At 45.3% G+C, this 27,538-nt stretch overlaps 1 protein-coding gene across 4 annotated transcripts in view; it reads right to left on the bottom strand.

The window, feature by feature from the left end:
* Window positions 1–27,538, bottom strand: part of LOC128690475 (agrin) — a 479,367-nt gene that overhangs the window by 435,398 nt on the left and 16,431 nt on the right. The window lies entirely within an intron of this gene.

Below are 27,538 nucleotides of genomic sequence, written 5' to 3'. Positions count from 1 at the left end.
CACACTAGAGATGAAGCACTCTACACACTTCACACCAGTGAAGCTCTCTACACACTTCACACCAGTGATGAAGCTCTCTACACACTTCACACCAGAGATGAAGCTCACTATACACTTCACACCTGGGAAGAAGCTCTCTACACACTTCACACCAGTGATGAAGCTCTCTACACACTTCACACCAGAGATGAAGCTCCCTACACACTTAACATCAGTGAAGCTCTCTACACACTTCACACCAGTGATGAAGCTCTCTACACTTCACACCAGTGATGAAGCTCTCTACACACTTCACACCAGAGATGAAGCTCTCTACACACTTCACACCACTGATGAAGCTCTCTACACACTTCACACCAGAGATGAAGCTCTATACACTTCACACCAGGAATGAATCTATACGCTTCACAGCAGGGATAAAGCTCTCTACACACTTCACACCAGTGATGAAGCTCTCTACACACTTCACACCAGGGATGAAGCTCTCTACACACTTCACACCAGGAATGAAGCTCTCTACACACTTCACACCAGAGATGAAGCTCTATACACTTCACACCAGGAATGAATCTATACACTTCACACCAGAGATGAAGCTCTATACACTTCACACCAGGGATGAAGCTCTCTACATACTTCACAACAGGGATGAAGCTCTATTCACACTTCACACCAGAGATGAAGCTCTCTACAGACTTCACACCTGGGATGAAGCTCTCTATACACTTCACACCAGGGATGAAGCTCTCTACACACTTCACACCAGTGATGAAGCTCTCTACACACTTCACACCAGGGATGAAGCTCTCTACACACTTCACACCAGTGATGAAGCTCTCTACACACTTCACACCAGTGATGAAGCTCTCTACACACTACACACCAGAGATGAAGCTCTATACACTTCACACCAGTGATGAAGCTCTCTATACACTTCACACCAGAGATGAAGCTCTATACACTTCACACCAGGGATGAAGCTCTCTACACACTTCACAACAGGGATGAAGCTCTATTCACACTTCACACCAGAGATGAAGCTCTCTACACACTTCACAAAAGGAATGAAGCTCTCTACACTTCACACAAGGAATGAAGCTATACACTTCACACCAGGGATGAAGCTCTCTATACACTTCACACCAGGGATGAAGCTCTCTACACACTTCACACCAGGGATGAAGCTCTCGACACACTTCACACCAGTGATGAAGGTCTCTACACACTTCACACCAGTGATGAAGCTCACTACACACTTCACACCAGTGATGAAGCTCTCTACACACTTCACACCAGTGATGAAGCTCTCTACACACTTCACACCAGTGATGAAGCTCTCTACACACTTCACACCAGGGATGAAGCTCTATACACTTCACACCACCTGGAGGGCATTCCGGGGATCAACGTCCCCGCGGCCCGGTCCACGACCAGGCCTCCCGGTGGATCAGGGCCTGATCAACGAGGCTGTTACTGCTGGCCGCACGTAATCCAACGTACGAACCACAGCCCGGCTGATCCGGCACCGTCTTTAGGTATCTGTCCAGCTGCCTCTTGAAGACAACCAGGGGTCTTCCCGTAATGCCCCTTATTGCTAGTGGGAGGCTGTTGAACAGTCTTGGGCCCCGGACACTTACTGTGTTTTCTCTTAGTGTACCAGTGACGCCCCAACTTTTCACTGGGGGTATGTTGCATCGCCTGCCAAGTCTTTTGCTTTCGTATGGAATGACTGCTGTGTGCATATTAGGGACCAGTCCCTCCAGAATCTTCCAGGTGTAGATTATGATACATCTCTCTCGCCTGCGCTCTAGTGAGTACAAGTTAAGTGCTTCCAGGCGCTCCCCGTAGTTAAGGTGTTTGATGGAACTTATACGTGCAGTAAAGGTTCTCTGTACATTCTCTAGCTCTGCAATTTCACCTGCCTTGAATGGGGATGTTAATGTACAGCAGTATTCCAGCCTAGAAAGAATAAGTGATTTAAAAAGGATCATCATTGGCTTAGCATCTCTTGTTTTGAATGTTCTCATTATCCATCCTATCAGTTTCCTAGCAGATGTGATAGTGGCATTGTTGTGATCCTTGAAGGTGAAATCCTCTGACATTACCACTCCCAGGTCTCTCACATTACTTTTCCTCTCTATTGTGTGATTGGAGTTTGTATTATACTCAGTTCTAGCTATTATTTCCTCCAGTTTTCCATAACGGAGTAGTTGGAATTTATCTTCATTGAACATCATATTGTTCTCTGTTGCCCATTGGAAAACTTGGTTTATATCTTCTTTGAGGTTAACAGTGTCCTCAATGGATGAGAAGTGAAGGTTAATCTAAAATTAAAAGGGGATAAAGCCCGGTATATTATATATATATATATATATATATATATATATATTTATTTTTTATTTTATATATATATATATATATAAGCCCACTTCTGGGTAAATTGTGGGATCTCCTCGGAAAAAGTGGAAAAAAAGGCTTAGGAAGAATTTTTGGTTTTTCTTCCTGAAGGGCTTTGGGTTTTCCTTTCCCCCAAACCCACCCCATCTTCTCATTTTTTTTGGGGGTATTTTTAAATTCATAAAAAAGATTTTTTTTTATATATATATAAATATATATATATATATATATATATATATAAGGAGGTACCCCCTTAAAACTGTAATAGGCCCCTCATCCTCAGAAAAAATAAACCCTTTTTGGGGAAAATAAGGCTTCCAATGTTTAAATTTTTTCTCCTACCCCCTATAATATTATTTTTTTTTTAAAGAAAAAATGCATTGAAAAAACATTCAAAAAATCATGAAAGTAAAACAACATAGGTGACTCAGCGCTCATCTGAATCCGCCCAGCCCCCCGGGTGGGGCTTTTTTAATGCCAGGCATTTCCCTCTGGATTACAACATGGTCTCTAAAAGGGAAGCTGGTCCCCTGTGGCCCTTGGTTTTTATGGCTTTCACCCAGCTCTTTAGGAACTTTGACACATTTTCCCCCCAAAGGGTTCCCCAACCCTTTGGGATAAGTTATAGAGGAAGGTTTTCTTTGGGATCTTCGGGGGTTTCCCCCCCTGTGGCGGGTACTCCCCCCCTTCCCCCTCGGTATGGCAAGTGGGTGTCTGAATGTGGCGGAAATTTTAGCCCCAGGCAATCTGCTTTCCACCCCAAGGCACATAGGGGCCCCCATCAGGACCTTTGACTTCCGTCAGACCTCTACGGGGGTTCCCCGTTAGCTGGGCACGGGCTGGGCAGGCTTCTTTTTTGATGTCTGACCTCCTCTCCTGGCACTTCCTTCTGCTGTGTGACCCCAGGACCATGGCCCAATTTCAGCGGCCCTACAAAAACTATTCGGTGAGGATGGGCACTGGCGAAAAAACAACCCCAATCCTTTCCCTGTGGGTCTATCGTCCCCAAAGGGGGGTTGGGAACGCTAACAAATTCCGTGGGGTCCCCTTCCTGGGAAAGTTTTTCCCTTTCCTGGGGCATTGGGGGCTGTGTTGGAATTTTCCGATCAGTTTGTAGTGGGTGTTTGTGTTCTTTGGGAGGCTGGTCTACTGGGGGGAATCTGAAAAGGGTGCCCCACGTCGCTGTTTCCCAGAAAAACCCCGGTTTGACCCACCCGTCCTCAACTTGAACAATCTTTTGACTAATGCACGGGAAAAACCAAAGACAGAAAAGCAGGTAAAGCCGCCGTTTTTTGGCCCTTCCCAGTCCTGGGGAGGGTTGCCTGACCCCCTTGCTGACCTCTGTAAGGTTTGCTTCGGGGTTGCCTCGGGTGTGCATCTATTTCAGTGTTGGGTTGCAAGGGGGTGCACCCTCGGGAAAGTAGTCTTGGAATAAAGGCACCTTGTGGGGAGATACAGGGCATCATGGGCATAAGATTGTATTCTCTCCCCCCATTCTCATGGTCATTCAATTTTTTGGGGACTGTGTCGATGGCCTGGTGCCCCGGATGCCCCCGGGGGTACTGTTGGGGGGTGGTCTGGACTGGGAGGATTCCCCTCATTGATTTTTTCCTGGTTGCTTGTGATTTCACACTTGGGGGGGATTAGGATGGCCCCAAGTCTTCTCCTGTTTTTTCCCGTTTGGCCCCCAAAGGGACTCTTCCCAGTCCTCCCAATCCATCATCGGGTACCAGATTTTGGGGGCTCGCTGCTGGGGGAGTTAGTTCTCTTCCAGAAAGAAGGGGGGCTGTGGGTCATCCTGCTGACACCTTCCTGATGATTGAATTTCATGTTCTCAAACAAAAATTGAGGTTTCTGAGCCAGTTGAGATAGGAAAAAAAAAGACTGGGAAGCGCCCCAAACAGCTAACAGACAGCATCTCTCTTTACCATATTAAAGGCTTTTTCAAAAATCAGTTTGACTCAGCCTTTCCCTGGGGCCCCTGATGTAGGCCCTTGCCGCATGACTCCCACGCCGGGGGTTCCCCCCCAGTTGGGGGGCTGGAAATGGCAGCTTTCAAAATTTTCACTGCAGCTTTTGAGACGTAAAGGGTTTTTCCCCCCAATGGGTCGTTCCCCCCACCCTTCTTTTCCCACGTGGGGCCCCGCTCCGAAAAGAAAGGTTTAATTTTCCAGGTTTCCCGGCCAGGCAGTTGTTGACGAAAGTGGTTCTCGGTGAAGAAGTGATCAGATCCCCAAAGTTGGTTTTATTTTTGGGTGCTGAGGTCAATTCAGGAACCTCCGAGTCCTGCGGAAATAAACATAAGACTTCATTCGGGAAAAATTAATTTTTTTCTGATTGGGTCTTCCTGGGGTTTTGGATGTTTTGTCCCTGGTTGGATCTTTTCTCTTATTTGGGGCTGTGGGTCTCATCTTTGGGGCTACAGTGTCGTCATTTTTATTCGTTCCCCCACTGTTTTCCCTTTCTTTTTTTTTTCAACCCTGCTTTTCCTTTTCAGGGGGTTTTTCGGGGTCTACCTTTTGATTCCTGCGATGAGGGGGCAGGGGGCCAATTTTCCGTTCTTGGTGTTCCCTTTGTAATGACGTGTTGGGTTTGCCTCGTTTTCAGGAACTAAGACAGACCTTTGGGAACAGGGAGGGTTTCGCCTGGGATGGTGCCTCGGGCCTAAATTGTTGGAATCCCTTCACCTGTTAAGAGGTCTGTAGTTTCCCCTCTGCTATGGGCGGCCCTTTGGGATTGGGATATCTGTGGGGTGGTTTTAATCCGAAGGGGTTTCCAAGTGGGAGGTTTCCATTGGTTTTCATCTGCCTGTGGAGGGTGGGGCTTTTTCTCTGGGGCCTTGGATCCCCCCATTGACAGATAAACCATTCTGTTTGTGTAAACTCTCCCCACCTGACATGCCTCTTCTTTCATTGTTGGGTGCACTGTTTCCTGGTTTTGGCTGGTGACAATCACGCCACCTCCTGTGGGAAGCCAGGCTGAAAATGGGGGATGGCCACGGCATATAGTTCTGGTGGTGGTAGGGGAGGAGGGTCTCCCCTCCTTGTGGGGGGCGGTGGAGGGGTAGGGAGGAGTGGAAGGTTTTGATGAGGCGGTGGGCCTTTCTCCCTCCCAGGACAAATCAAAACCTCAGTCTCTGGCCCTGTTCTCCCACTTTCCTTTCCTGTTTTCACCACTGCTTTGACGCCCCACATAAACGACACCCGCTTACACTCATCTTGCCCATGCTCATACACACCACACATAGCCCCCTATACACATGGTGAACAAACCTCCATTGTTGTAACACGGCCCCGGTGTATCGGCCTGTTTGGGGGGGGGGCCATATTCCCCCCACCTCCCCCCCTCCTCCCCATTGGTTTCCCAACTGACCTCACCTACCCCTGGGGGATTTCCCCCCTGAATTCACATACACAACACTTTTCTTGATTCGAAAGGGAAAAGAGAAACCCAAGTCTTCGGCCCCTTTCCCCACGGCAGCAGATATTCCCCACCAGCCTTTTATAAAATCCGGGAGGTGTTTTGATTAGACGATATTGTCCAAACACAGAGCAGGATCTGGGCCCCTCTCTGGCAGGGGAATTAAAATTATATATATATATATATATATAAATATTTTTTTATATATATATATATATTATATATATAATATAAATTACCACCTCTGAATTTATATATATATAAAATTCGGAGGTCCTGTCCCAAAACCAAACCTTAATTTGAAAGTAAAATTACTGGAATAAGAACTTTTATTCAGAATGACATGTTTAAAAAAAAATTCACAGGTTAAAGGGTTTCTGGATCAATTCCGTTCTAAACATAAAAATTTTCAGTCTTTTTCACTTGTAGTGTCTGACCAGTTCATTTTTAAAAAAAATTAATGGGTTTTGTCTGGGGAAACATGGTGCGAAAGAGGATTTAAAAAAATTTAAAAACGTTAAAAAAGTTGGAAAGAATAAAACGTTTGCGGGGTCATAAAAATAAAAAAAGGGACAATACCGTGGGGGAACAACATAAATAAAACACACGGAGAAAAAATTTATGTTTCGATCCCCGACCATTACAATCCATTAACATCAAAATGAGGGCCCGGTAAGTGTTTTATTCTTTCCTACTTTTTAATGTTCTTCCATCTTTTAAATGCCTCTTTTGTTCTTAGAGTCACTTTATATAAATCTGATTACGCAAAGGGCAAACTATTCAAAAAACTTTTTTTTTAATTTTTTCCCATCCCTATCTTACTGTTTTCCCGAATAAAAAACCTTCAGCATTCAACTGAAGAAACCTGCTGGTCAGGCGCGTTTCAACAATGAAGATCCCCAAATGTTTCATTTTTTTCAAAAAGGGGTCCTACCCCCGAAAAAATCCACCACCCCCAGCGTCAAAATCTTTGCCTTTTACATGTTTTATAAGACAGGAAAATCCCAACGTCAGGCCAAACTTTCTGCTTTAGCTGCTCTCATATGGGGGGCATGTACCTCCAATTTTTTATCCCAACTTTCGCCCCCAAAGAAGCTGGCCTTAATGCCGGTGGGGGACTAATAATTAAAAGGGAAAAACGCAAGTCGTTCCTTCTTGGGGAGAACCTTTGGGCTCCCCTTTCCCAGCACTACGACTTCTATATGGGTTAAGCGCTCTCCCCTAAATTAAAATCTACTACTTTAAAAATCATTATAATAATAATCCCAACAATGTATTAAAAAAGTTCTACACAAAAAAAGAGGCGCTGTGGGGGTTCAGAAAGATGGGGTTTTAAATTGGGTTTTGGGTTAGTGAAGGGAGGGGCAGGGGTTTGTACACTCAGGTCCTGTTCCTTTGGGGTGTTCACAGATTGAAAACTCCTTCCCATAAAATTTTTTATTCCGTTTTTCCCCCCCTCTTTTTTCCTCACACGCTAACTTTCTCCCCCGCCAACACTTCTCCACTTAAAAACTCCCCCCTTTTTTTTTACGTTTATTATAGGTTTTCTTTCTACCTGAAGTTTTCCTTCGTAATTTTTTCCCATATCACTGGTTTAAACCCCTTTTTCATTCATATTCCTCTTCTCGCCTTCTCACCCCCTTCACTACACTATTTCTTCTCTCACCATACAAAACACACACACACACACACACACACACACACACTTTTTCTGTTTGGGTTCTGCACATCGTGTTTTTTTACTTATCATGCTTTTCGTAACACTCAAGCTGTTGGAAAAGAACGCTAAAGCTTTTTTATCCATCCCAGCGCTGTTTTGCCTGCACCCAATCCTTTTTACCACCAACAGTTATTCATCACACCAACAGTTGTTCACCAAACCAACAGTTATTCACCACCAACAATTATTCACTACAACAGTTGCTATTCACCACACCAACAGTTGTTATTCACCACACCAACAGTTGTTATTCACCACCAACAGTTGTTCATCACACCAACAGTTATTCACTACACTTAGAGATGTTATTCACCACACCAACAGTTGTTATTCATCACACCAACAGTTGTTATTCACCACACCAACAGTTGTTATACACCACACCAACAGTTGTTATTCATCACACCAACAGTTGTTATTCACCACACCAACAGTTATTATTCATCACACCAACAGTTGTTATTCACACACCAACAGTTGTTATTCATCACACCAACAGTTTCAACGGATTTCTTTAGTTTGTTCAGTAAGTGAGGACTGTCAGCTGACAGTGAGTCAGTGCAGTTTAAAGTAGTGGTGGTGAAAGATTGTGTTAGTCACAGAAGTAGTGCAGAGTGAGTACCCAGAGTAGCTACCACAGAAACAGTACTATTAAGCAGAGGTAGTTGTAGCCCATGCCTTCCATCCACGACTAATCTCTCCTATTAATTCTGTCATTTTTTTTAATACTGTTTCATGCCTCAAGTGGCCAGATGGAGTAGAGGGTAAGAAGAGAGCCTTTTGCTTCACTAGCACCTAGATAACACACAATAGCCCTTAATCTAAATAGAAGTAGATCTCAGCCAAGAGCCTCGGTTAGGACTCTCAAGTCCTCTGCTAGCTGTCTTTCCCATGTACTCTCCCTCCTTCCCTGCCTTCCTCCCTCGACACTACACCTCTCCCTGCCTCCCTTCCTTCCTACCTGCTCCTTCCTCTCTCTCTCTCTCTCTCTCTCTCTCTACTTTCCTTCCTACCTGTTCCTCCATTCCTCCCTCTACGTTACACCTCCAGGAATAAAACGACTTAAACTTGACTGCAAGTTCCTCGCCAAGTCTTCCCTACTGCCTGACACACATGTCTTGCCAACACGACACACTGTATCAAACCACATCTCGGACCAACCTTGACGTCAAGACACTCTTCCCCTGCTCATGGCCATGGGGAGGGGTGGTCAGGCCACTCCTCCCCTGCTCATAGTCCTGGAGAGGGGTGGTCAGGCCACTCCTCCCCTGCTCATGGTCCTGGGGACGGATAGTCAGGCCTCTCCTCCCCTGCTCATGGTCCTAAAGCCACCACGGTCGTCACTTTTCCTTTCCCAACTGTCGAACTTTTCGCATCTATTGAGCGGAGGGGAGAATGTTGAGCCGCAGGGCAAGAATGGACCGACATGAACCGACAAGGACCGCCACGGACCGGAAAAGAGCTACGCGGACCAAAGCAGACCGGAATAAGACCAACAAGAATAATATGGACTAGTGAGACCACCCATGACTAAACACTTCAGGGACTGCAAGTTTAAACTTTTCAAGATTTTCATTCTCCTGGGAAGTACACACGCGAACGCTCGCACGCACGGACACACACACACACACACACACACACACACACACACACACACACACACACACACACACACACACACACACACGTCACCAACTACGCCAGATAAACCTTAATTCGTAGCATTTTTCTGGCTTTTACTGAGAGAGATTCGCGCCTCTCAAGTGTGATTTTTACAAAGTCCATTATTTAAGTGATCTAGAAACTTTTACTAGTGTCAGTGGAGTCAAATTTGACACTGTGGTTTAAATGCTTTTGTGAAGTAAAGTGAAGTGACAAGCATTAAATGATCTAAGGACCCAGTCAAGGTGCTCTAGTTGCATGTATTGCCAGAGGATGATGCATAGCATCAACAAAGAACAGAAATGCACAATACACTCACTGGAACAATACATAAATAACCAGCACATGGGAGAGAGGAGCTTACGAAGACGTTTCGGTCCGATTTGGAACATTTACAAAGTGACTTTGTAAATGGTTCAAGTCTGACCAAATGGTTATCGTACGGTCCTCTCTCCTTCGTGCGGGTTGTGTATTTCACAGCATCACGAGGGAAGAGGAGCACTGTAGTTGACCTGCTCTACCATGCTAGGCAGACCTGAGAGTTAGGACCCCTCCCAGCTGACCTAAGAAAGGTCATAGTCACAGTTTTCAACCATCTACCTAGACTGTGGTGGTGTCTGTCCCTACCTGCTTTCTCCTGAGTCAACCAGCAAGTCTGAAGTGCACAAACCACCGGAAGACATATCAGTGAACTGGAGACATCAACAAACTTGCTGAGTTGTGTAGTAAAAGAAGTAATAATTTACGACTAGCTGAAGTCTTGCCCAAGAACAACATCGCTGATATACAAGGTTCTTAAAGTAGGTAGATGAGGATATCTTAGGTGAGCACAGGTAAAAAAAAAAAAAAAAAAAAAAAAAAAAAAAAAAAAAAAAAAAAAAAAAAAAAAAAAGGGGGGGGGGCGTGCAGAGGTCTGGTGATGCCAAGGGCCAATTTCTTGATTGTATGCCGCAAATCACTATCTTATTTCCTTCTCTAATTGGATGCCCTTCCCCATTTGGATGCCCGGGGCCACAGCCTCTTCTGCCCCTTCCTTCTGCACGCCACTGGGGGGTATACTCCAGGTATACCTGGGGTATACCTGGAGGGTGTTTCGGGGGTCGACGCCCCCGTGGCCCGGTTCATGACCAGGTCTCGCAAATGACATAAATGATACTGACACAAGTGCTAAGATGTGGCAGGAAAGATGGGAGCTACTGGACATCTTAACTGAAGATTTAAAACGTAAAATGCAGGGGGAAATGAAAGAAAAAATAAAATTATTCAAAATGAGGCAGAGAAGAGCGAGCTACTGCGGAGGGAGATAGGCTTACTAGGGGAGAAGATGCAGAGAATGTGACGAGCTTGCTGAGGTGAGTGCAATGTGACATTAGTTTGCTGAGGTGAGTGCTGGGGAAGGGAGTCAAACAATGAGGAACTGGGAGCAGCAAGGGGAAGGAACCTCTGAGTCATAATGAAAAAAGATGAGACAGTGTCAACAATAACACAAGAGACAGTGAAGGAGGCTGTTATAAATGCACAGACACAAAGGACAGTGAATTGTACAACAGAAAGGGAGAATTATTTGATGATTTTTGGGCTACAGAGAAACAAGAGGAGACAAAAGTGAACTAAGGAGAGGAGAACAAAAGGTGAAAAAAGACTAGATAACAGCCACAGCTTCAGAGAAGGCAATAAAAATAAGACTTTTTTTTCAGAGTGGAATCATACAAAAGAGAAATAAACGCAATGAGAGGCAATTACAGAAGCATGGATGGAGATGCAAGAACCAGGACACACAGAGAATCAAGAACTACCAACCACGAGTAGAAACCAACAACCTTCCCCCAATCCTCCAACCTCTCCAATCTCAATACCGTTAATGATCCAGCTACTTTCACTGTTCCTTCATCTTCTCCCACTCTCACTTGCATTTCCTCATCTCCCTCTTCATAATAGCTCTAGTTACAACACTTCCCATACCTCTCCCTCTCATGCTGTATTCACTACTCCCCTCTCTCCCACTCCAACTCTCTCCAGAGGATGCACAATAAGGATGGCAAGAGGATACACAATAAGGATGGCAAGAGGATACACAGGATAAACTTTTCATCTGGTTATTTCTCACATCCTTCATTACTCCACTCATATTTTGATATTTTTTTTGTGTGTGTGAAAATTCAAATGTGGAAATGATTTATGAGGATGTGCATTACTTTACGCACTGGAAGATGCGGGTCATTTCTCACGGGATAGGATAGTCGAGACAAGACGGAGAGTGGAGATGTGAAGCTCTGCATATTAATGATGACCTTACTACACCACCATACCACCCCTAATACTACTACTACTCTCTCTCTCTCTCATGGAAAGTGATGTCGTGGAGGCAGGATCCATACATAGCTTTAAGAAGAGGTATGATAAAGTTCATGGAGCAGGAAGAGTGTGGACCTAGTAGCGACCAGTGAAGAGGCGGGGGCAGGAGCTGTGAATCAACCCTTGTGACCACAATTAGGTGAGTACAGCTGGGATCTATAACAGGGCAGTTGCCAGAGATCTGGAAGACAGCGAATGTAGTCCTTATATTTAAGAGGAAAGACAGAGTATTTAAGTATAGACAAGTTTCACTGGTAACAGAGTTGTGGATGAGTGGAATAAACTCCCGAGTACCGTCATAGAAGCTAAGGCGTTGTGTAGTTTTAAAAATAGGTTGGATAAATACATGAGTGGGTGTGGGTGGGTGTGAGTTGGACCTGACTAGCTTGTGCTACTAGGTCGGATGCCGTGCTCTTCCCTTAAGTGACGTGTCTGACCTCACTAGGTTAAGGCACTGGCTTAAGTCAGTGGGAGAATTGGACCTACCTCGTATAGGCCAGTAGGCCTGTTGCAGTGTTCCTTCTTTATGTTCTTACATGCAGACCTTTAAGGTAATGGATAATATTATCAGAGATAAAGAGAGAGAGTGTGGTAGAACACTTGTAGAAAAGTTGTATCATAATTAATAACCAACATGGGTTTAGAGATGACTCATTTTACTTTACTAACTTGTTGGAGTTCTCTGACAAAGTAAAAGCTGTGAGACAGAGAGAGAGAGAGAGAGAGAGAGAGAGAGAGAGAGAGAGAGAGAGAGAGAGAGAGAGATAGAGATGGGTGGATTGCATTTTCTTAGACAAAGCATTTGATACTGTGCACTTGAAAAAACTGGGGCCAAAATCTGAGGTGCAGGCTGGAATAACGTGAAACGTCTATTATCTATTATCACACTGGCCGATTCCCACCAAGGCAGGGTGGCCCGAAAAAGAAAAACTTTCACCATCATTCACTCCATCACTGTCTTGCCAGAAGGGTGCTTTACACTACAGTTTTTAAACTGCAACATTAACACCCCTCCTTCAGAGTGCAGGCACTGTACTTCCCATCTCCAGGACTCAAGTCCGGCCTGCCGATTTCCCTGAACCCCTTCATAAATGTTACTTTGCTCACACTCCAACAGCACGTCAAGTATTAAAAACCATTTGTCTCCATTCACTCCTATCAAACACGCTCACGCATGCCTGCTGGAAGTCCAAGCCCCTCACACACAAAACCTCCTTTACCCCCTCCCTCCAACCTTTCCTAGGCCGACCCCTACCCCGCCTTCCTTCCACTACAGACTGATACACTCTTGAAGTTATTCTGTTTCGCTCCATTCTCTCCACATGTCCGAACCACCTCAACAACCCTTCCTCAGCCCTCTGGACAAAAGTTTTGGTAATCCCGCACCTCCTCCTAACTTCCAAACTACGAATTCTCTGCATTATATTCACACCACACATTGCTCTCAGACATGACATTTCCACTGCCTCCAGCCTTCTCCTCGCTGCAACATTCATCACCCATGCTTCACACCCATATAAGAGCGTTGGTAAAACTATACTCTCATACATTCCCCTCTTTGCCTCCAAGGACAAAGTTCTTTGTCTCCACAGACTCCTAAGTGCACCACTCACCCTTTTCCCCTCATCAATTCTATGATTCACCTCATCTTTCATAGACCCATCCGCTGACACGTCCACTCCCAAATATCTGAATACATTCACCTCCTCCATACTCTCTCCCTCCAATCTGATATCCAATCTTTCATCACCTAATATTTTTGTTATCCTCATAACCTTACTCTTTCCTGTATTCACTTTCAATTTTCTTCTTTTGCACACCCTACCAAATTCATCCACCAATCTCTGCAACTTCTCTTCAGAATCTCCCAAGAGCACAGTGTCATCAGCAAAGAGCAACTGTGACAACTCCCACTTTATGTGTGATTCTTTATCTTTTAACTCCACGCCTCTTGCCAAGACCCTCGCATTTACTTCTCTTACAACCCCATCTATAAATATATTAAACAACCACGGTGACATCACACATCCTTGTCTAAGGCCTACTTTTACTGGGAAATAATTTCCCTCTTTCCTACATACTCTAACTTGAGCCTCACTATCCTCGTAAAAACTCTTCACTGCTTTCAGTAACCTACCTCCTACACCATACACCTGCAACATCTGCCACATTGCCCCCCTATCCACCCTGTCATACGCCTTTTCCAAATCCATAAATGCCACAAAGACCTCTTTAGCCTTATCTAAATACTGTTCACTTATATGTTTCACTGTAAACACCTGGTCCACACACCCCCTACCTTTCCTAAAGCCTCCTTGTTCATCTGCTATCCTATTCTCCGTCTTACTCTTAATTCTTTCAATAATAACTCTACCATACACTTTGCCAGGTGTACTCAACAGACTTAACCCCCTATAATTTGCACTCTCTTTTATCCCCTTTGCCTTTATACAAAGGAACTATGCATGCTCTCTGCCAATCCCTAGGTACCTTACCCTCTTCCATACATTTATTAAATAATTGCACCAACCACTCCAAAACTACATCCCCACCTGCTTTTAACATTTCTATCTTTATCCCATCAATCCCGGCTGCCTTACCCCCTTTCATTTTACCTACTGCCTCACGAATTTCCCCCACACTCACAACTGGCTCTTCCTCACTCCTACAAGATGTTGTTCCTCCTTGCCCTATACACGAAATCACAGCTTCCCTATCTTCATCAACATTTAACAATTCCTCAAAATATTCCCTCCATCTTCCCAATACCTCTAACTCTCCATTTAATAACTCTCCTCTCCTATTTTTAACTGACAAATCCATTTGTTCTCTAGGCTTTCTTAACTTGTTAATCTCACTCCAAAACTTTTTCTTATTTTCAACAAAATTTATTGATAACATCTCACCCACTCTCTCATTTGCTCTCTTTTTACATTGCTTCACCACTCTCTTAACCTCTCTCTTTTTCTCCATATACTCTTCCCTCCTTGCATCACTTCTACTTCGTAAAAACTTCTCATATGCTAACTTTTTCTCCCTTACTACTCTCTTCACATCATCATTCCACCAATCGCTCCTCTTCCCTCCTGCACCCACTTTCCTGTAACCACAAACTTCTGCTGAACACTCTAACACTACATTTTTAAACCTACCCCATACCTCTTCGACCCCATTGCCTATGCTCTCATTAGCCCATCTATCCTCCAATAGCTGTTTATATCTTACCCTAACTGCCTCCTCTTTTAGTTTATAAACCTTCACCTCTCTCTTCCCTGATGCTTCTATTCTCCTTGTATCCCATCTACCTTTTACTCTCAGTGTAGCTACAACTAGAAAGTGATCTGATATATCTGTGGCCCCTCTATAAACATGTACATCCTGAAGTCTACTCAACAGTCTTTTATCTACCAATACATAATCCAACAAACTACTGTCATTTCGCCCTACATCATATCTTGTATACTTATTTATCCTCTTTTTCTTAAAATATGTATTACCTATAACTAAACCCCTTTCTATACAAAGTTCAATCAAAGGGCTCCCATTATCATTTACACCTGGCACCCCAAACTTACCTACCACACCCTCTCTAAAAGTTTCTCCTACTTTAGCATTCAGGTCCCCTACCACAATTACTCTCTCACTTGGTTCAGAGGCTCCTATACATTCACTTAACATCTCCCAAAATCTCTCTCTCTCTCCTCTGCATTCCTTTCTTCTCCAGGTGCATACACGCTTATTATGACCCACTTCTCGCATCCAACCTTTACTTTAATCCACATAATTCTTGAATTTACACATTCATATTCTCTTTTCTCCTTCCATAACTGATCATTCAACATTACTGCTACCCCTTCCTTTGCTCTAACTCTCTCAGATACTCCAGATTTAATCCCATTTATTTCCCTCCACCGAAACTCCCCTACCCTCTTCAGCTTTGTTTCGCTTAGAGCCAGGACATCCAACTTCTTTTCATTCATAACATCAGCAATCATCTGTTTCTTGTCATCCGCACTACATCCACGCACATTTAAGCATCCCAGTTTTATAAAGTTTTTCTTCTTCTCTTTTTTAGTAAATGTCTACAGGAGAAGGGGTTACTAGCCCATTGCTCCCGGCATTTTAGTCGCCTCATACGACACGCATGGCTTACGGAGGAAAGATTCTTTTCCACTTCCCCATGGACAATAGAAGAAATAAAGAGGAACAAGAGCTATTTAGAAAAAGGAGAAAAACCTAGATGTATGTATATATATATGCATGTGCGTGTCTGTGAAGTGTGACCAAAGTGTAAGTAGGAGTAGCAAGATATCCCTGTTATCAAGCGTGTTTATGAGACAGAAAAAGAAACCAGCAACGTGAAACGTGCTCTGGTGAATCAAAGAGTACCTTAGTAGAGGGAAGCAAAGAGTGATTGTCAGGGAAGAGACGTCAGAATGGGGAAGAGTAAAAAACGGGGTTCTGCAAGGATCAGTATTCTGACCAGTACTTTTTCTGGGTTACGTAAATGACCTTCCAGATGAGAGCGATTTAGATGTCTCCCTGTTTGCTCGTGATGTAAAACTGGCGAGAATAAAAAAACAGATAAGGGCAAGGCAAGGCTCCGAAGGGATCGGGCAGATTGCAAGAGTGGTCGAGTAAGTAGCTGCCTGAATTCAGTCCCAGTAACTGCACGGTCATAAAGATTGGGGAAGGAGCAAGAAGGCCGGAAACGAGGTATAGACTAAGAGGACAGACGCTGCAGACTTTACTCAAAGAGAAAGACCTAGGGGTGAGCATAGTACCTAGTATATCGCCAGAAACTCGCATCAGCCGAATAACTTCTTTAGCCAATGATCGTCTGACGAGAGTAGCCTTCAGGAAACTCAACACAGAGTCATTCCGGGCCCTTTATACAACATACGTCAGGCCCAGTCTGGAGTATGTAGCACCAGTAACCTGCACCTGAAAAAGCATGTTAAGAATCTCTGGAGACGGTGCAGATGCAACGAGGCTTGTTCCTGAGCTAAGGGCCATGAGCTATGAGGAGAAACTAACGGAATTAAATCTACTGGAGGATAGAAGAACCAGACGAGACATGATAACATACAAAATATTCAGGGCAAACTTGATAGGGTGTACGGAACAGGCTGCTACTTGAGGCGAGAAATGGCAACTCGTGGACATATCTGAAAGTTAAAGGCACAGATGAACCACAAGGATGTCAGATGAGCCACAGGGATGCCAAATGAGCCACCGGTAAGTCAGATGAGCCACAGAGATGCCAAATGAGCCACAGGGATGTCAGATGAGCCACGGTGATGTCAGATGAGCCACAGGGATGTCAGAAGTATTTCTTCAGTCTCAGATTGGCTAGGAAGTGATGAAGGCAGGCCTTACACAGAATTTCAAGAATAGGTACGATAGGATCCCACAAGACTACGAGTGAATGTGGCCAAATGCCGAGTTATGAGGTTGGGCCAGGAGCTGAGAATTGACTTGTACAGAAAAAGTAAAGAACACATACATACGTACTCACCTTGATACCCCAAAGGCGGTGGGACAGGACATCTCTCCGTAGGTCGTTAGAGAGGGAGCAGAGACGCTGTGTGTGCCACTAACCACAATTTTCAACACATCCCTTGAAACTGGGCAACTACCTGAGGTATGGAAGACGGCAAATGTAGTCCCCACTTTTAAGATAGGAGACAGAAACGAGGCACTAAACTATAGACCAGTGTCACTGACGTGTATAGTATGCAAAGTCATGGAGAAGATTATTAGAAGAGTGGTGGAGCACGTGGAATGGAACAAGATTATAAACGACAACCAGCACGGATTCATGGAATGCAAATCCTGTGTCACAAACCTACTGGAGTTTTATGACAAGGTAACAGAAGTAAGACACAAGTGAGAGGGGTGGGATGATTGCATTATCTTGGACTGCAAGAAGGCTTCGACACAGTTCCTCACAAGAGATTAGTGCAGAAGTTAAAGGATCAAGCACGTATAACAGGAAGGGCACTGCAATGGATCAGAGAATACCTGACAGGGAGGCAACAACGAGTCTTGGTACGTGATGAGGCATCACAGTGGGCGCCTGTGACGAGCGGGGTCCCACAGAGGTCAGTCCTAGGACCAGTGCTATTTTTGGTAGCTGGGAATGACATGATGGAAGGGATAGACTCAGAAGTGTCCCTGTTCGCAGATGATGTGAAGTTAATGAGAATTAAATGAGATGAGGATCAGGCAGGACTACAAAGAGACCTCGACAGGCTGAGCACGTGGTCCAGCAACTGACTTCTCGAATTTAGCCCCGCAAAATGCAAAGTCATGAAGATCGGGGAAGGGCAAAGAAGACCGCAGACAGAGTACCGGCTAGGTGGCCAAGGACTGCAAACCTCACTCAAGGAGAAAGATCTTGGGGTGAGTATAATACCAAGCATGTCTCCGGAAGCACACATCAACCAGATAACTGCTGCAGCATATGGGTGCCTGGCAAACCTGAGAATAGCGTTCCGACACCTCAGTAAGGAATCGTTCAAGACTCTGTACACCGTGTACGTTAGGCCCATACCGGAGTGTGCAGCACCAGTTTGGAACCCACACCTGATCAAGCACGTCAAGAAATTAGAGAAAGTGCAAAAGTTTGCAACAAGGCTAGTTCCAGAGCTAATGCGAATGTCCTACGAAGAAAGGTTAAGGGAAATCGGCCTGTTAACACTGGAGGACAGGAGGGTTAGGGAAGACATGATAACGACATACAAAATACTGCGAGGAATAGATAAGGCGGACAGAGAGAGGATGTTCCAGAGAGTGGGCACGGAAACAAGGGGTCACTCTTGGAAGTTGAAGACTTAGATGAGTCAAAGGGGTGTTAGGAAGTATTTCTCCAGTCATAGAGTTGTCAGAAAGTGGAATAGTCTGGGAAGTGATGCAGTGGGGGCAGGATCCATACATAGCTTTAAGAAGAGGTATGATAAAGCTCATGGAGCAAGAAGAGTGACCTAGTATCGACCAGTGAAGAGGCGGGGCCAGGAGCTGTGACTCGACCCTTACAACCAAAACTAGATGAGTATACACACACACACACACACACACACACACACACACACACACACACACACACACACACACACACACACACACACACACACACACACACACAGAAATGTTGGAATGCGAAGACAAGCAACAATGGTCCTCTGAAGTAGGTGGGGGAGGGTGGTAGCATTATGTGGGGAAAGGGTTACAACAGGTGGGCAGCAGCCCACCTGCTGAAGCAATGAATAGAAAGGAAGATTGTTTGCCGCCGCCGCCACTGCCACCACCATCACAATCAAAATTACACAACCACTTTCATAATCACCACTACACCACCACCGTCACAATCACCACTACGCCACCACCACCGTCACAATCATTACTACACCACCACCACCGTCACAATCACCACTACACTACCACCACCGTCACAATCACCACTACACCACCACCATCATCTCCACTATTGACAGAGTGGTTAACCCGCTTGTCCTAACAATTAAATAGTCCTGAATTCCATTCCCGCTGGGGAGGCAGTGTAGCCTATGATTCCCACTGGGGAGGCAGTGTTATTCTACGATTCCCACTGGGGAGGCAGTGTTAGTTTATGATTCCCACTGGGGAGGCAGTTTTCATGATTCCCACTGGGGAGGCAGTGTTAGTCTATGATTCCCACTGAGGAGGCAGTGTTAGTTTATGATTCCCACTGGGGAGGCAGTTTTCATGATTCCCACTGGGGAGGCAGTGTTAGTCTATGATTCCCACTGGGGAGGCAGTTTTCATGATTCCCACTGGGGAGGCAGTGTTATTCTACGATTCCCACTGAGGAGGCAGTGTTAGTTTATGATTCCCACTGGGGAGGCAGTTTTCATGATTCCCACTGGGGAGGCAGTGTTAGTCTATGATTCCCACTGAGGAGGCAGTGTTAGTTTATGATTCCCACTGGGGAGGCAGTTTTCATGATTCCCACTGGGGAGGCAGTGTTAGTCTATGATTCCCACTGGGGAGGCAGTGCTAGTCTATGATTCCCACTGGGGGGTTGTCTATGATTCTCACTAAGGAGGCAGTGTTATGATTCCCACTTGGGAGGCAGTGTTATGATTCCCACTTGGGAGGCAGTGTTATGATTACCACTTGGGAGGCAGTGTTATGATTACCACTTGGGAGGCAGTGTTATGATTACCACTTGGGAGGCAGTGTTATGATTACCACTTGGGAGGCAGTGTTATGATTACCACTTGGGAGGCAGTGTTATGATTACCACTTGGGAGGCAGCGTTATGATTACCACTTGGGAGGCAGTGTTATGATTACCACTTGGGAGGCAGCGTTATGATTACCACTTGGGAGGCAGTGTTAGTGTCTGGTGACAAATGCCGCAAAGGTGACAAGTTGCGTAAAGTAACATGACCGAGACGCTTCGCCTGTGGTCAGGCGTCTTCAGTCAATTCAAATGAACGTATAACTAGCAAATTCGTACCCAGCAAAGTCAGATGAGTCGTCACCAAGGCGACCACTCGTCTGTCTGAACTGGTTTTTTGAAAGATGGGAGCACTGCAGGAAGCCTACCCGTCCTTCTGATGACCTGTTACAGTCAGTTACAACTACAGGTTTGATATACAGGTCTGACCTATACGTCTGACCTACAGATATGACTAAAACTGAAAGCCCTTCGATTCTGCTGGATTGTATTGTGTCATGACCAGCTGAGCGTCGTTGCCAGATATCAGGTGAGCAGTCTTTTTTCTATCACGTTGGCGTTGTTCATGTTGTCAATCCTGCAGGCAGGCTGGTGTTCTTTCAACCTGATCTGTAGGCCACGAGAGGCCTCTCCCACGTACGTCTGGTTACACAACCGCCATATGGAATGATGCAGACACCGTCGCTGTCGTGCTCCTGCTTGCTGATGGTGCTAGATGTGCTAGTGGCAACACCTGTGTTGCTGTACGTGCATATAATACCGACAAGGTGAAAATTAGACACATGTGCAACATCTGGGTATCTTTACTGTAGACGTTTCGCCATCCAGTGGCTTTATCAATACAAATTCAAGGACATAATGCGAAGACTGTAGGACTATATACAGAAGACGAGGTAATCAACTCTAAAGCTGAGGGACTGATTACCTCGTCTTTTGTGATAAATAGTTTAGAAAACTGACAAGTTGAAGAATGAGAAATTATGCAACATATGGGAATCTTTACTGAGGAAACGTTTCGCCACACAGTGGCTTCATGAGTCCGATACAAAGAAGAACGATGTAAAGAGAGGAGGAGTTTAAAGTAATCAGTCCCTCAGCCTGGAATCGATGTGTTCAGCCCATCAATCTTGAAGAAAGTACAGCATATAGTTGGGGAAGTGGCTTATATACTGTAGTCAGGGAAATCTTTTGCATATAGTTCTACAGTCTTCCCATTATGTCCTTGAATTTGTATTGATAAAGTCACTGGATGGCGAAATGTCTACAATAAAGATACCCAAATGTCGTACATGTGTAATTCTTCAACCTGTGTTGCCCTTGGTGAGGATGGGTTTAATATATCATGCAGTGTGGTTTGTAGGAAGGACGAGTCTTGTCCCCCGGGTCGTTTTCTGGTTTCGGTGAGGCGAAGATTTCTCATGCACGATCCCTGCAGTCCCGGATAATGTGTGCAGGAAATTTCAGCGCCCGGAATATTTCTTAAAAAAAAAAAAAGGGCTGCACCGTCCATCTAGAAAATCAGAGCTGCAGATCATGAAGGCACGTATAAAAAACCATGACAATGAGTGCTCCCTCGTTTGGATCTTTGGTCGTGGTGTGAGAAGTGTGTCGAGCCATTTTTTCTTGATGGATCTCCAGTGTGATCTACCTGTTTACTTAAGATCAATAATCTTTGCCAAAATCAGACAGCAACACTGTCTCCTCGGCGAGGGTCGGATAGCAACACTGTCGTACCAGCAGGGTCCAGACAACAACACTGCCGTATCAGCGGGGTTCTGACAGCAACACTGCCGTACCAGCGGGCTTTCAGACAGCAACACTGCCGTATCAGCGGGGTTCAGACAGCAACACTGCCGTATCAGAGGGGATTGAGATAGCAACATTGCCGTACCAGCGGGGATCAGACAGCAACACTGCCGTACCAGCAGGGTTCAGTCAGCAACACTGCCGTACCAGAAGGGGTTAAGACCGCAACACTGCCTCTCCAGCAGCATTCAGACAGCAACACTGCCTCTTCAGCAGCGTTCAGACAGCAACACTGCCTCTCCAGTAGCGTTCAGACAGCAACACTGCCTCTCCAGTAGCGTTCAGATAGCAACACTGCCTCTCCAGCAGCGTTCAGACAGCAACACTGCCTCTCCAGTAGCGTTCAGACAGCAATACTGCCTCTCCAGTAGCGTTCAGACAGCAACACTGCCATACCAGCGGGGGTTCAGACAGCAACACTGCCGTACCAGCGGGGTTCAGACAGCAACATTGCCGTATCAGCGCGGGTTCAGACAGCAACACTGCCGTACCAGCGGAGATTCAGACAGCAACACTGCCGTACCAGCGGGGTTCAGACAGCAACACTGCCGTACCAAAGGGGGTTCAGACAACAACACTGCCGTATCAGCGGGGGTTCAGACAGCAACACTGCCGTACCAGCAGGGTTCAGTCAGCAACACTGCCGTACCAGCGGGGTTCAGACAGCAACATTGCCGTATCAGCGGGGGTTCAGACAGCAACACTGCCGTACCAGCAGGGTTCAGTCAGCAACACTGCCGTACCAGCAGCGTTCAGACAGCAACACTGCCTCTCCAGCAGCGTTCAGACAGCAACACTGCCTCTCCAGTAGTGTTCAGACAGCAACACTGCCTCTCCAGTAGCGTTCAGACAGCAACACTGCCTCCACAGCAGCGTTCAGACAGCAACAATGCTCTATCAGCGGGGGTTCAGACAGCAACACTGCCTCTCCAGCAGCGTTCAGACAGCAACACTGCCTCTCCAGCAGCGTTCAGACAGCAACACTGCCTCTCCAGCAGCGCTCAGACAGCAACACTGTCTCTCCAGTAGCGTTCAGACAGCAACACTGCCTCTCCAGCAGCGTTCAGACAGCAACACTGCCTCTCCAGCAGCGCTCAGACAGCAACACTGTCTCTCCAGCAGCGCTCAGACAGCAACACTGTCTCTCCAGCGGGGGTTCAGACAGCAACACTGTTTCACCGCTCTCTGCAAAATCAATTGGCGTCAGAAAAATTAGGTCAACAGAACCACTGTGAACCAACAAAACCATTGTGAACCAACAAAACCACTGTGAACCAACAAAACCACTGTGAACCAACAAAACCATTGTGAACCAACAAAACCACTGTGAACCAACAAAACCACTGTGAACCAACAAAACCACTGTGAACCAACAGAACCAGAGTGAACTAAAAAACACCATGAAAAGGAAGAGGAACAAGTCGAAGAACCAGGGTGTGGAAAAACAGAAAGAGGGAAGAAAAAGAGAGGGCGGGAAAGGAGAAATAGGGAGAGATTAGGAGGATGAGAAGAAAAGCTCAAGTGAAAGGAGGAAGAGGGAGAAGGAGTATTAACATATACATGGGAAGTTCTAAATAAAGGGGAGAATTAGGAGGATGAAAAGGCGTGGAGGAGATGAAGTTGGCTGGTTAATTGGGCTTAAATCCTATCGACTACACGATGGTCAGTAAGGTTACACATCACGTCCTGCTAGAGCCAGTACCTCCTGATTCAAAAGTCACTGCCACACAGGAGCGAAGACAAAAACCTCACCTTAAACCTTATTCATGTATAACGTACCATCCGCAATAAAAATTACGCTACTGCGTATGAAAGAACAGTATTACACAATGTAGTTTTACGTGCGTATAAAGCCAAACGAGACATTTTCCTGCGAATACTTCCAACAAGTAATAACCTATAAACAGGAAATAAATTTATGCAATACTATATAAAAAAGCAATACTAGTCTCACCCACCTTCCCTCCCTCCTTCCCTCCCTCCCTCCCTCCCTCTCTCTCTCTCTCTCTCTCTCAGAGATCCTACAATGTATCTTTATTTAAAGCAATCGAAGAGCAGCCGTGTCCTCCGCTGAATGGCTGAAACCCGCAATATTCTTTGAATGGGGCTACCAATACGGAGCACTCAAGTGTCGACCTGCGCACTCACAACTGATCTAGTTATAACACCCCGGTCAAGTTACTTTGTTAGGCTTACAGCCTAAAGACTAAACAAGGAACACGGCCTACCTTGACACTAACATCAAGGACACTTTAGGTTCTAATATATGCATGAAAGTGGACTGTCACTTTCATAGACCCCAGTTTGAAACTCCGAAACACTTCTCGGCGTGCAAAATAACCACAGGGGAAGTTGAATGATAGCTCTAGGCCATTCGTGTCGCAATCAACGCCATCAGTTCATGGGAATAACTCTTCCCATGAACGGATCTTCCTGGATTTCCTGCTCTATTTCTGCAACATTACAAGCTCATGATATGTTGATTGCAACACAAAAGGCCTAGAGCTATCATTCAACTCCCCCTGTAGTTATTTTTCATCTTGTGTCGCTCGTTCGCGATTACTGCACCTCTCAGAGTATATTTCACCCTCCTTTTTTAAGAGGTAAAACAAGGAAAGAGTAAAAAAAAAGAGAAGTTTCCAGCGTAAAGTAGCCGGGTTGTTCACAGCTCAGTACTAGAGTTTCCGTCGTACCAATACGATTCTCCATATTTTCGACAAAGGCTAGAATCCTTTTCAACTCTGAAGGCTTCGGACCACAAAACTTCAGTCCCGAGTCCTAGAAATCTGTAATTTTCTGGCTTGAGAACCACTGTCTGGCATAAATCTGACCTAAGGTAACAAACGCTTCCGTGTAAAGCCTCTCTGGCCTTTTCGTCGCATACTTGCTGCAGAGCGACAGACACGCACTTAGGTAATCCTTCTTTAACAATGCACACACACGCACTACAATGGCTCCTTCAGCCATTAACAGACACGCACTTTAGTGCCTTCTTCAACAGTTTCAGAAAAACGCTTTGCACAGACTCTTCCTAAAAGTGGGTGGACTCACGAAATCGTAATACGACGACTGCAAAGAAACCAAGGAACGGGTGGGATTTGAACCCATGGTGAGTCGTAAAACTCCAGGTCAGCGAGTAAACCACTGGGCCAGATGGCTATAATAAGATTCATCCAACTAGGTATATTTATACACCACAGGGAGGTTAACTGGGCCGCTACTGTGACCACAAATGCAACTTTTAACAGATGAATCTCCAGCCAGCGTGGCCGTGCCGACTCTAGCCATGAGTTCTAACCCCACTCATACCGTGTTTATTTTCAAACTGCCGTCTTCAACTCTCAGAGACACTTAAGAAACATCTCTGCAATATCAAATCAAGCAGTATACAGTCACTACAATACAGTATCAGTCACTTTACACACTGACGACACTGCAATGTCAGTCAAACAATGCGCGCGCGGACGCACACACACATACACACTACTACAATATCTTCCTCAGCAGTGTCAGTCAAGAGCACAGCTGAGATCCATAACAATGTCCACACTGCCAGAGATTTACCCAATCACACGCCTCTGGCTTACGACCAATGAAAATCGCCCATTAAATCGGCCAGGCCAATCGTGCCCAAGGGCTACTGTCCTCTGAGGAGCCCTCGTATGAAGACGGAGGGTTGACTGCGAGGATGAAGATCATTCTTCTGCTACAAGCAGCACTGTGTACAGAACAGCTGGTGAAGCACTGAACAGACTCACCAAATGCAATAGCTAGGATTCACTCACTCACTGTGTTCTCACTGTAATCCACCACTGTGTTCTCACTGTAATCCACAACTGTGTTCTCACTGTAATCCACCACTGTGTTCTCACTGTAATCCACCATTGTGTTCTCACACACTGTATACCATCGTTCACTATGTTCTCACTATATCCCATTACTCACTGTGTTCTCACTCACTGTATTCCCTCACTCACTGAGTTTTACCTCAACGTTTTCTATGTTCCATCACTTATCGTGTTCTCCTTACTCTGTTTCACTACTTACTGGGTTCCCTCTCTCACTCGGGTGTTCCCTCACTCGGGTGTTCCCTCACTCGGGTGTTCCCTCACTCGGGTGTTCCCTTACTGAAATTCACTGAAGTACTGTAGTTTAAACCCACTGAAGACTTTAGTTAACACATACTGAAGTGCTGAGAAACTCGCAAAAGTTCTGAGACAAACACAGTGAAGTACAGTGCTACAAACTCCATGATGTTATTCAACTATCCCCAACTCCATTCACATTCATTAACCATTCACAATTTTCAATGAATATTTTTTCATTGTTCCCATGCATTCACGTACAAGTACTCAACATACATTAATATCGCTTGTCGGGTCATTCATCACTAAGTACACGGTCGCCAAATTAGCGTACTTTTCGGCTGCCATCCTCACTGAGGATATGGACATTTCGTATAAATTCGTTATTTAGTTCGTTAACTGCATGGTGAGAATTATTTAGCGTTAGTACATGATGTGGAGGCGTTGCCTGTACGTACTCTGTGTACTCCTGTGGTGATGCTTGTGTGTACTCTTGTGGTATAGGTGGTGCTACTGCTTATGTGTACTTGTGTGTGTAAATATCGTAAATAATAAAGCAAATGTCGCATATAGTACGGTAAATATCGTATATAATAAAGAAAATATCGTATATAATATGGTAAATATCGTATATAATACGGTAAATATCGTATATAAAATAAATATCGTAAATGACAAGTGGAAATTATTGCATAAGGTTAATTAATTAGAGGAGATAGCTTGTTCAATATGGCGGATGATTAACGGCAGTTAATTAGTGAGTGCTTCAGTGTGCTTTTAGTAAACAAAAAAAATCAACAAGGAAGCTACGGTTCATTATTACAATTCACATTAAGCTCTAAACCCGTGAGGGTCACTGAAGCAAAGACTGCTGTAGACTCCAGCCTCCGTACACTAATTTACTTTTCTTGTCAAGGTACTGGAGTATTTTGTAGAGAGGGAGGGAGGGGGGAGGGGGAGGGAGGGAGGGGGGAGGGGGAGGGAGGGGGGAGGGGGAGGGAGGGAGGGGGGGAAATCACTGGAGCAGTTAAAGTTAAACAGACGAGAGAAAGAAGATTGCTGGAAGTTACGAGAGATATCTTTAACAAGAAGCCAGAGAGAGAGAGGGTTCGAAATTAGCAGATGAAAGAGGCAGTCTTGGGAATTGTAAGAGGCCAGTGAGAACGTTGAGAATTGTAAGAGGCCAGTGAGAACGTTGAGAATTGTAAGAGGCCAGTGGGATCGTTGAGAATTGTAAGAGGCCAGTGGGAACGTTGAGAATTGTAAGAGGCCAGTGAGAACGTTGAGAATTGTAAGAGGCCAGTGGGAACGTTGAGAATTGTAAGAGGCCAGTGGGAACGTTGAGAATTGTAAGAGGCCAGTGGGAACGTTGAGAATTGTAAGAGGCCAGTGGGAACGTTGAGAATTGTAAGAGGCCAGTGGGAACGTTGAGAATTGTAAGAGGCCAGTGGGAACGTTGAGAATTGTAAGAGGCCAGTGGGAACGTTGAGAATTGTAAGAGGCCAGTGGGAACGTTGAGAATTGTAAGAGGCCAGTGGGAACGTTGAGAATTGTAAGAGGCCAGTGGGAACGTTGAGAATTGTAAGAGGCCAGTGAGAACGTTGAGAATTGTAAGAGGCCAGTGGGAACGTTGAGAATTGTAAGAGGCCAGTGGGAACGCTGAGAATTGTAAGAGGCCAGTGGGAATGTTGGGAATTGTAAGAGGCCAGTGGGAACGTTGGGAATTGTAAGAGGCCAGTGGGAACGCTGAGAATTGTAAGAGGCCAGTGGGAATGTTGGGAATTGTAAGAGGCCAGTGGGAATGTTGGGAATTGTAAGAGGCCAGTGGGAACGTTGGGAATTGTAAGAGGCCAGTGGGAACGCTGAGAAT

The sequence above is a fragment of the Cherax quadricarinatus genome, chromosome 29 (genome assembly GCF_038502225.1).
Source record: "Cherax quadricarinatus isolate ZL_2023a chromosome 29, ASM3850222v1, whole genome shotgun sequence".
Taxonomy (NCBI): domain Eukaryota; kingdom Metazoa; phylum Arthropoda; class Malacostraca; order Decapoda; family Parastacidae; genus Cherax; species Cherax quadricarinatus.
Note: the sequence above shows the minus strand (reverse complement) of the source record. Positions and strands in the feature narration are given on the sequence as shown.